Here is an 11,584-nt window from a genome sequence, read left to right on the forward strand (position 1 = left end):
ATTTAATTCGAGTAAATAAACAAAAAATTGACAACATTAAACGTAACTTATGCTATATAGTAGTTGTGTTCTTAGCAAGATATCGTTAAAGTAAACACAATTGATCGTCTTCATCTAAGGCGTTCTCAGTTAAGANCACTTATTTATCTGATTTTTTTTTCAGGTGTTGTGAAAAGAAAAAGTAAACAATAAATTCAACCAATTGAAATAGAACCATTTAATTCGAGTAAATAAACAAAAAATTGACAACATTAAACGTAACTTATTCTATATAGTAGTTGTGTTCTTAGCAAGATATCGTTAAAGTAAACACAATTGATCGTCTTCATCTAAGGCGTTCTCAGTTAAGACAATAGACCAATAATTGGACTATACAGAAAATAATTTATCGTAAATTCAGCACATATAACGTGCATACATCTTGCTATGTTCGCTAATTGAACACAGACGACTAGTGTTAATTCGTCTGTTTTTTTGTTGTGTTGTTTTGTTTTTTGACGTTTGCAAATTATCTGTGTAGAACGGGAAAGATAAATTCGATTCTCGTTAGTAATTACCGAAGGTGACGATCTAATGAAGAAGATGTGCACGGCATACAATATTTTTCACGCCATTGATACAGTTTATTGTTTTCAGGTCTTTATTTTCAATTTGTTTATCTCAAAAAACATAAATAACGTTCAAAATACTTTTGAGTAAAATTAATAAATCAGATACTATATAGTATCCATAATTATAATAAATACAATAAATTACAATATAACATAAAAGTAAATATTTTCAGTTCATTAAAAATCTTTGTTTTAAAACCGAGTACAAGTTTTACTTGTAGTTTCAACTAAAGGAAAATATCATTTTTAATAATATCATTTTAGTTGTTTAAAATGTTAATATGTTATTTTTATTTTAAACGATTTGCTACTTTGATATTACTGCAATTTAAAATAATAACACGTTGCCTGAATTTACACATACACATATTTTATAATATATAATTATAGAATAAGGCAAACGTTCACATAAAAGTGTTCATGCATATATAAAAAATTATATTTTTCATGAATATAAGTTGTTATATTTTTGTAATTTATTTATATATCTAATTCTTCACTCAACTATATGCAGTTACAATCAAGTGATATAATTTAATGTTCTATAAACCATATGGAAATTTTTTTTTGATATTAATTGATTCATTTTATTTTTTGCGTTATACTAAAGGGAAAATATTGTAAACAAATAGATGTTATAGATTTTTCTTGGGAAAATAAAAATAATTACTCAAATGTATAAAAAAAATGGATATTGATGTACAAATTTTATGTTACTATTTTACATTAATGGGTTCTCCTCAATTTTTCCATAAACTATGACGAAATTGAATGAATAACAATCGGTATAATTTTTAAAGTGTAATCAACAACGGGACTCGCTTCATAAATTTGTCGTTGTTGGATTTAAATGAAAAATTGTCTACGTCAATATAAATTTTACAGCTGTATTAGCAATTTACTAATGTAAATATACATCTGTAATATTAGGTTATTAACCATTTATTAGTTTTCATAAATAGCCTACTCTAAATTATTAACAAAAATTAAGAAATTTGTTTGTGTTTAGATTCATATTCATCCTGCCCATGAGACTTCAAATCAAAAATATTACAAATCCAGGACTTTTCCAGTCATTAGATGTTGACACATCTTGATCTTGTAGTGGTCTATATCATTAAGTAAGCCTTTCACGAATGTGAAATCAATACCTATCATTTTTAGAAATATACTTGATAAATTATTTAAAATTTTAAAAGGCCTATTTATAAATTTAAAACTTTCTTGGTAAATAAGTTAGTTAGTTTTTATTTAATTGTTATAATTGTTTTAACCTCTTATGATATTTCATAGTAAAATCATAATTTTTTTAAGTCGCATTCCACGATGTTCATAAAATGTGCAATACATAAAATTTAGTAATGTATCGCCTTAGGATATATTTATGTTAATATGTATTGTAGACATTTTTTAGATCGCAATTTAAGAAGTATTAATTATAAGAGAAGGAGTCGAGAGTCGAATTGATGTGAACGTTGACATTTACGGGAAATTAAAAATTTAGTGAATTTGGTAAAATGCATAATTTTTTTGAAACGATGCACTTTTAAAATTGTTAACAGTAACAGTAATTATGATGGTGTCATCCAAATGAATCAACCAACTTGACTCTAGTGACCAGTGTGACAACTCCGACCGGCGTATACGCAGTTTGAGTGCAGTTGCGCTATAGCAAGTACACTGAAATGAAATAAAAAAAGCGGCGGAATAAGGTATGGATAAGACACTCCATATGTTCGTATACATAACAATGCATTTAACAAGATTGTTCCGGTTGTCAGCATGTTCGTACTAAAACGACGACAACGTGAAAAAACAATAGACCGTTCGAACTTGTAATTGCGCTAATATTTTTATGTATTCTTAAGCACTAGGCGGATCGCAATTACGGCAGACGATACGACTTGGTGCGGTGGCACCGGCTGAATAATATACTCTGTACACACATGCACATGTATTAGAGTCATGTGACAACTGCAATTACTATTATTACATGCGTTCCGCCGAGTTTTCATTTTCCTGACAAGCGATATTTTTTTCTCTTCTTCCAGAAAAATATCTTACTCATACTTTTTAAATTGTGTCCAAGGTCGCTCGGGCACAAAAAACCACCTTGAACGTCATATACTTATTTTTTAACACTGTTCGACTGTGCGGAAGGTCAAAGATGCGCGACCGTTCTAAATCGTTTTCTCGAATTTTCTTTTATTCCAGCGCAGCGGCCCCTGAGGATGGGACATGTTCGTTCGGCGCGAAGCTGTAAGAAAAAATAAATTCAATACCTACGAAAAAAATTGCACGGTTATATCATTAACAGATGACTTAACATAAAATGCCTTCAATAGCAATTATGGGAAAAAAGTGTACTACGTATTATTGTGTTTATCTACATGTAAAACGTAACAATACATCAGTATGGTATTTAAGTCATTTGTTTGACTTTAAACCGAATGATCAGGACACGAGGTGCATCAAGATGGCGATTCAATGTTATATATGACCTATTGCTGTTGAAATGAGAGATTTACAAGCAAAGAGAAACATTAACATAGGTCCTCTAAAACATTTTGCACAATAGAAATGATAATAACGTGCACGTTGTCAATAAACATTCTTAATGCAAAATTTTGCGGGTATTGAAATGTACATAAAATTGTGTTCTATTGTTTAAAGAAAAAATCTTCACGTCGAAGTTGAAAAAATCACACTGAAAAAATATAAAATTATGTATATTTATTTCTTATTAGAGATAAATAATAATAAATATGCTTTTAAGGTAGTTTAAATATTCAAAAAAAAATAATAATACAGTAAAATTATTAATGAATGAAATTTATTGTATTTGTCAAATCTTAGCGATCTCATATGTATGTGTTTAGAATTAGTGTGCTAAATCTATTAAGAATATGTTTATACATGATTAATTAAACATTATAGTTATTTTTACAAACATTTATGGAAATATTTAAAAATATATTGATCATTAAATAAACAATTTTTCGTCGACTTTAATTCTGGAACGTGAATTTTAGTGTAAATATAATATTCATATAGAAATTTCAACTGTTCAATTCGAACGTGCTTAAAGAAAGTTGGATTATTAAAACCTTCGTTAATTGATTATAATTTCACTACGAACTCAAATTTTAATTTATCATATACCATTGATAGCTAGAACAGATATTTTTGTAAAGAGTGACATCTTTTTTTTTATACAAGGTGTTCAGTAAGTAAGAAAACAGAAACATTGTTGTAAACAACGAGAACAATAGAAACCCGTTTCCTTACTTTCTGAGCACTCTATATGTTAATTGAATGAACACTAAAATCTGCAAAAATTTACTCTGTTTGATATTTTAATGTTCTCTTATCTTAAGTATTAAGATTCTTATTTATAACAATAATAGATTAAATGTATTTTTATGTTTTAACAAACATCTAAACGAGTAACATATGAAATAAATATTAAACACATTTAGTTTTACTTTACCGAAAAATGTAATTATTATATCTTAAGTATTTTATTAAAGCGCATAATAAATTATTTTGATTAATAATAAATTAATTAAAGACCATGTTTTTTAAATTTCTATTTATTTTTTTTATAATAGTATTTTATTTTTCATTCATTGAAAATAAATTTCAATATATATATAATTGTATGTATACATATATATATATATATATATATTTAATATAAAATATCCCTATAACTGAAATTTATAAGAAGTCTCCTATTGTGTTTTGAAATAAAAAATGTCATCAACCTTTGTATCTATTAATTAATCTGTATTGCGTTATTTATGACGTAGTTTGTGTGAAATTGGCGAACGAGCTATGACCTTCCTAAGAGACTTCCTGAAAGTTAGCTTACATTTAATATTTTTAAGTTTATTTTTAATTTAATAATATTGTATAAAAACAATAACAAACAATTTTTCTAACATTTTTTTTATCCAATTAATAATGTTTACTTGTTACAGCATGTTAAAATTTATTCATTATAGACCAAATTGTTAGTTTGTTCCGGCACCCCACAGAGATGTATTTAGAGTTTTGACGCCTCAGGTAAAGTTTTATTGCTGCACCACATACCCCTCTATTTTAAGTATTATGGTTACAAAAAAATTATGTCACCCTTTAATTACAAAAAAAATTTGATCCGAAGCGATAGTACTCACTTGCTCTCTTCTAAGAACGTTCCTGCCCCCCTAAATACAATTTATAATAATTATTATTCTTGCAAATAACAAAACGTTATGGAGCTTGTACATAATGAAAAAAATCTAATTTAGTAAGATTAATTAAGATATATTATGAACTGAAGAGATTCTAAATATGAATTCCACCCTTCAAGGATATTGTGAAGAAGTAACCTTTAAAAATTTCTAATAAGAGCAACCTATGCAAAATATATATATAGACTAAATATATATATAAAGTAAAAATATATATATAAATATATATATAAACTCTATAGAGTGTTCAGTAAATAAGGAAACGGGTTTCTATTGTTCTCATTGTTTGTAACAATTAAAATATAAAAATCGTTGACTTTTCCAGTAAACATTTTCTGATTACGTGCCTGTACATAAACTTATAACACTGGAACTTAAATAAATTTGTAGGTTGAATGATTGTTCATTTACCTTCTTTATTTAAAAATAACTAAAATTATTTTCTAAAAAATAATCTTTTTTATTTTTTACATAATATAACTAAAAATTTTAAATAATAAAATCAAAAATTTAAGTCCGTATTTTTATCATAAATTTTATAATTAGTACTATGCTTTTTACGTAAACTCATAACCCTAATTATAGAAATCTATGTTTCTTTTTTTTTTTTTTTAATATTTTAATCCAAAAACTTAAAAATTAGTGTATCTACTATTGAATATGAAGTTAAAATAAATGTGAAGATATGACATTAAAGTTATAAAAACTAGGATATATTTAAATTGCGTTGAAAATTTTCAGAGTAACAAAAAATATATATTTTAAATAAAATTTTTAACCTAAAAGTAAGAGAATAAAATACATAACATTTAACAAAGTAGAATTATACTATTTGTTTGAATTAAATTACTGGAACAAGAAAAAACGCTTTTTTTAGCGTGTTTGATTTCAAACATTTTTTTTTTTTTTTAAATGCTTGAACGTATGACTTCCGGAAATTATTTAGGAACTTAGTGCACGCGCACAAAATTCTTTAGCACCTCCTTACAATAGAACTGTTGTTTTATTTTTGGCTCACTTTTGCTCGTTCGTAGTGGAGACGTGTGTGATTAAATTGATGGAAGAAAGAGATGAGTCGTTGTATTGCCACTCTTGTACTTCTCCCTCCGTAAACGGCAGGTCGCAGAACTCGTCGTTTGTTTCGGTTAAATATTATCAAGAGTGACAGAACGTGAGGACGGCTGTGTTGTGGATGTCCCTATTAAATTGTCGTCGAGGGCGTCTTCGTTGACAGCGGGCCCCTCCGTTGGGTGGCCGGACAGCATGTCCGATGCTTCATTGAGTTTGCCCGGTAAGTGTGCTGTGGTGAAATTTAGGTTCCCTGGGTGTAGTGCCCACCTGGTTAATTTGCTGTTGTTGCCCTTCGATTTGTGTAAATACGTTGACGCGGCGTTGTCCGCATACAATTCAAAAGGGGCGTATTGTAAAAATGATCTAACTTTGTCTGTGGCCCTATGATCACTTAACGTTCGCGTTCAACAGCGACGTATTGTTTTTGCACGTCCGTTAATTTCCACTAGCGTACGCAACAACATTTCTTTGGCCGGATCGTTGCCGTGCTGTGAAACAATACCTCTCCCAAGCCTAGTCCGCTAGCGTCGGGTTGTAGGCAAAACGTTTTTGTGTAATTCGGGCGAGACAGACGTGATGAATCGTATATCGCTGTTTTGATGTGTTCAAAAGCGCTTTGCTGTGCGAGGGACCACGACCACTGTTTTTGAGTCTATGCTGTCCACGCAGTTGTCGACGAACTGGCTATACCGATTACAGACCCCTAAAAATCTGCGTAAGTCTTTGACATTACGTGGAACTGGTATGGCGCATATGGACTCGAGTTTTACAAGTTCCTTATCAATGCCGCCCTGATGCCATCGGAGCGTAGGACGACGCTAGTATAATCTATTGTGCAAAGAACACATATCGCTAACAGTGACATCAACTACACGATTCATCTCAACAGAATATTAAATAATTAAAAGCAAGTGAAAATATACATAATAAATCTATAATAATACCTTCTATTACAATAATACAATTCTTTTATAATAATACAATCTATAATAATGCCACAGGATTTTTAGTGATAAACAGTTACAGTAAGGGGTAGGCTGTCGAAATCAAACTAACTAAAGTATTTTTATAAAGAAATACGACGATATTTGTGACTCGCCAGAAATTCCTGTATGCGTTTTTTGCAGGAGCTAGTTAGATAGTAGTCTTTCGTTGATATTTCATCTTACTCATATATATCAGAAGTGTTTACGTACATACCCCCAGATGCCTTTCTATTTCATTCTACTATTGTCGCTGCCCAGTACCTCCAGCCACTTTCCTTTATGCCAAACCACCGCCGCCTTTACTTTTATTTATCACAAAACCAACCAATCTCCCTTTATCCCTTTCGTCAACCGTAAAAGTACTTTAAAATAAGTAAAGTAAAATTAAACGATAACAAAGTATTATATGTGTCGAACAGCTTTATTTAATTTAAACAGATAAGTGAACAAATAAAGCAAAAAAAAACTGTAAATAATGAAACAACAAGCAAATATAAAAACAATAAATAAAGAAATAAGATGATTGGTTATGAAAATACAAACAATACACAATAAAAGTAAACAAAAGTTTTTTTTTAATGAAAGAAGACATCATCGACACCGCGTAATCTTCCGATAACAACGTTAGGGAATACACGTTGACTGTCGAATGCAAATCAATAGGAGTAATAAGGTAGTTGTAGGCAATAATTAAATCAGTTTCACCACCGTACTCGGTCCAATAGTTTTTATTGCTTCTACGTTAGCATAAACAGTAGTTAGTATTTCTTTTGGCGGAGGTGTTACGACGATTTCAATTAATAACGACTCTCCTTCGAAGTTCTTTGGCATCTCACAGACTTGTTTTCGGTTAAACGACATCATTTGTGCTGTGTCAATCAAGTAAATTTTTAACATGCCATCGTTCGTCTCGTCCATAATTTTCCCACGGTACCATTCAGCGCCAAAAAATATCAAGCACATGTCGTACTTCTCGACTTTCTGGATAGGTCTCAAGTTATTTTCAATTTTGCGTAGTTTATCGCACAAGGCGATTACAGACTTTCTACTCTCCATCGTGTGTACAAAATAAGATGTCTTGGTTCGTTTTTAAAATATCATTATCTGTGGAAAAATTATAGTAATAATAGATTGTTTGTATAATAATTATAAATAACTGACTTTTTGCGTCTCGCCTAGTTTCAATGTTGGTTTCTCATAACGTGTGTCTTTTGTCACGTCAGTGCTGAGATTTTGTTCTTTGCAGTGTTTTATTTTAACTTCATATCGGTCCATGTCTGTGGTCTTAGTGCCATATTGTTTAAGCTGCGGTTCTCTTGCAGTAACCATGTCCTTGTACTGTTTAAGTCGGTCTTGAGCTGAATATCGTGTATTATTGGTGTTGTATTGTTGTCTATTTTCGGGTTGTTTGAATTCATTTGGTTGATGTACAATTTGTGGTTCGTCAGTTTTACGGTATTTCATAAGTCTATCCTGGGCCGTATAACGTTTTTCATTGTTGGCTGGATAACGTTTGGCATTATATGTTGCGTAATTGTTCGGCTTAAGTCCAGGTTTGTAAGCGTTATTTTTGGTATAATGATTCTCATATCTGCTGCCGACGTCTTTGGGTTTCAAATTCTCAGCGTTCCAAATCTGAGCGTTGAGACTTTTTTTAGTAGTGGAATATGTCAATACGAGTTCATTTTTGTCAATAAATACCTTTCAAAATATCAGTATAAATAACTATGCTATGTAAACATATTTTTCACTTACGACGTTAAATATTTCTTTCTTTTTGATAACATTGGTAAGGACATTCATCGAGGACGTGTCAAAAAATTGCCCACATATTCCTTTAAGTTTAACGCGATACTCTTCGGGCCGTTCACGATTCTCGTCATTTACTTTGGTAATTGTTAAATTTTGCAAGTAGTCATAATATCTTATGACAATCCGATCTCCTCTCTCTAACGGCGTCATAATTATGTTTAATAATATTGCAAATGAATTTGACGGCTGCAATAGTCAATATGTTCGACTTGCGAATGTCGCGTTGATTTCAAGATTTTTGAAATTTGATTTCGACGTGACTGAGACTCCTAGACTGGTTGGCTTCCACAAGAGCTTATATGTTCTTTGTTCGCTGGTTAGACTAAAAGTCCCAATGAATTTTTAGTTCACTAGATTTTTTATACTAATTTTTTTCTGATTTTAGGCCAACGACAAATAACGTTGCTAAAACAAATTTTTTAATTTTTTCAAAAATAAATATGTTATTCACGATTGCCATAAGTTGTTTTCAGCCAATATTATTAAATTATATTTTTTCGAATTATACATGTATACGTTAGAATAAAAATCAATTGTTATTTAGAGACCGAAATAAGTTATTATCGAAAGAATGTTATAAAAAAAATATTTACTCTTTGATTTATAGAAATCGTTTTTAAGATATAATTAATTTTTAAGGAATTGACAATAGTTTTATTTAATGAACATACCGGTACGTTTCGTAACTTTATATTAATTACATTTTATTAAACAAATTTAATAATTGTTGGGCAATTGTCAAAAATATTTTGTTATATTAATTGTCTTAAATCAAAAGTAAACAAGACTTTATTGGCCAACGACAAATAACGTTGTTAAGATAAATATTTACATTAATTCAAATATGTCATTTAAGAATCACGGTAGATTGTTTTCAGCCAGTATTTAAATTTAATTATATTTTATTATTTTTTAATAACTATTATTTTTTAATTATATTTTTTCGAATTATACATAATGTTACAAAAAATTTCTACTCTTGGTTTCATAGAAATAGTTTCTAAAATATAACACATTTTATTAAACAAATTTAATAATTGTTGGCCAATTGTCAAAAATGTTTTATTATATTAATTGGCTTAAATAAAAATTAAACAAGACTTTTTTTTTGTTTAAATAGGATGAACAATGCTGTTTAAATCGACACCGTTGGTGATCTTATGCTTAAGTTTTTTCCGTGATAAATTAGTACGCATATATATTTAAAACTCTTTAAATTTTACATTTTTCTCTAAGTATAACTTAAATATTTCAAGTTTTGAGTGCATACACTCATAAAAAAAAAAAAAATGGATTCGGATTTGTTATTTGTGATAACGATATTGGTCATATATTTCATAATTCCGATTCAAGTAATCAAAGATATTATGTTAATTGCACTGGCAGTTGTGACGCTGCAGACTTTTTTGGAAATGGAACTTTGTAAGAAGAAACAAACTTAAACTTTTTTGTCCTCATGATATTAAAAAACATTTATGGGATAAGAGGTACTTATTGTTCTCTAAATTCGACGAAGGAATCATGATGGACAATGGTAATAAAAAAATTATCTAAGCAAATTTTAGTATTTTACTATTAACGATAACGTTTTTTTTTTCAGAATAATTTTATTCCGTTTATCCCGAGATCTTAAGCACACGTATAGCGTTGAGATGCCCTGGTCTAGAAGTCGCTATGGATCCATTTTGTGGTGCTGGTGGAAACGTCATTCAATTGGCCAAGAGATACCCACGAGTAATCGCTGCTGATATCGATGGTAAAAAATTAGAATTCGCCAAAAGAAACGCAGAGATTTATGGAGTCAGGGACAAAATTACATTTATACAGGGAGATGTCTTCGATATTGCAGTAACGTTAAGCAATTATAAGCCACAGGTCATAGTGACGTCTCCCCCATGGGGCGGCCCTTCGTATAAGAAACACGAAGCTTACAGTCTCGAGAAAAATATGTGTAACGACTACGAAGGAGGCGGTAGAAAAGTTTTCTTCCGCCTCAGAAGTATTGCTCCCAACGTAGAACTGCACATACCTAAAACTACAAGTCGAAATGAGGTACATTAATCTAATTTCTATAGGTAAACCACAATTGTAGTTAATGTTGATCGATTAATTTTCTAGTTGATTCAATTTGGAAAATTATTCGACCTCAACATGGAAGTCCAATACAATTATATCGACGAAAGACACGATTCTATTACTGCGTTTTTCGGTCGATTTTTCAACATGAACACGAAATACTTATCTAACGACAACAAACTTTACACGAACAGAAAACATCTTAAGTATCCAAAATCTGTTGATTACTATTATTGCTAAATTATAATTCAGTCAATTTTACTAATTATTCACATTATAAAGACAAATGTTCACATATCCTATTTTTTAATATTTTACCGTTATAAACATACTTATTTAGATATATAACCGACTTTTGAAATTATATAAATACTTTACAATTCTTTTATTTTTGCTACAGCTAGCTGTCGAATGACATATATTACTGAAAAGTAAAGTTTAAATCATTGTGTTTTGATTATATATATTTTATTGTACAGCATATCAGATTTTTATTGATTTTTCTAATATATTTATTTTTGTATAACTTAAATTTAATTTTGTTTTATGTTAAAATTTTTATCTGTATATTACAAAAATGTAAATATAATTGAATCGCTAAAATTTTCATTTTCATTTTACTTATTTATTATTTAATTCATTTTCAGTAAGTTGATTTATGTTGGATAAAAGTTTTTAGAACATTTTCTAATGCCTCTAGTGGATGTTAAATAAATCAATGATAATTTATACAAATTGAAAAAAATAATTTCTAGAACAATTATTTTACTGTTTTGATGTGCTTAAAACC

At 29.4% G+C, this 11,584-nt stretch overlaps 1 long non-coding RNA gene across 3 annotated transcripts; it reads left to right on the forward strand.

Moving 5' to 3' along the window:
• The first annotated feature begins 241 nt into the window (after positions 1–241).
• On the forward strand, positions 242–11,200 carry LOC126904644 (uncharacterized). Of its 3 annotated transcripts, XR_007703790.1 has the most exons (7): positions 242–636; positions 1,621–1,732; positions 4,595–4,679; positions 9,839–9,906; positions 9,975–10,252; positions 10,319–10,770; positions 10,837–11,200. It is a non-coding gene; the product is annotated as an uncharacterized LOC126904644 (long non-coding RNA). The 3 variants fall into 3 exon arrangements; XR_007703788.1 differs by having other exon boundaries at positions 9,839–10,252; XR_007703789.1 differs by lacking the exon at positions 4,595–4,679 and having other exon boundaries at positions 9,839–10,252.
• Positions 11,201–11,584: the final 384 nt, after the last annotated feature.

Source organism: Daktulosphaira vitifoliae, unplaced genomic scaffold, assembly GCF_025091365.1.
Source record: "Daktulosphaira vitifoliae isolate Bord-2020 unplaced genomic scaffold, ASM2509136v1 Scaffold_4, whole genome shotgun sequence".
Lineage (NCBI taxonomy): Eukaryota > Metazoa > Arthropoda > Insecta > Hemiptera > Phylloxeridae > Daktulosphaira > Daktulosphaira vitifoliae.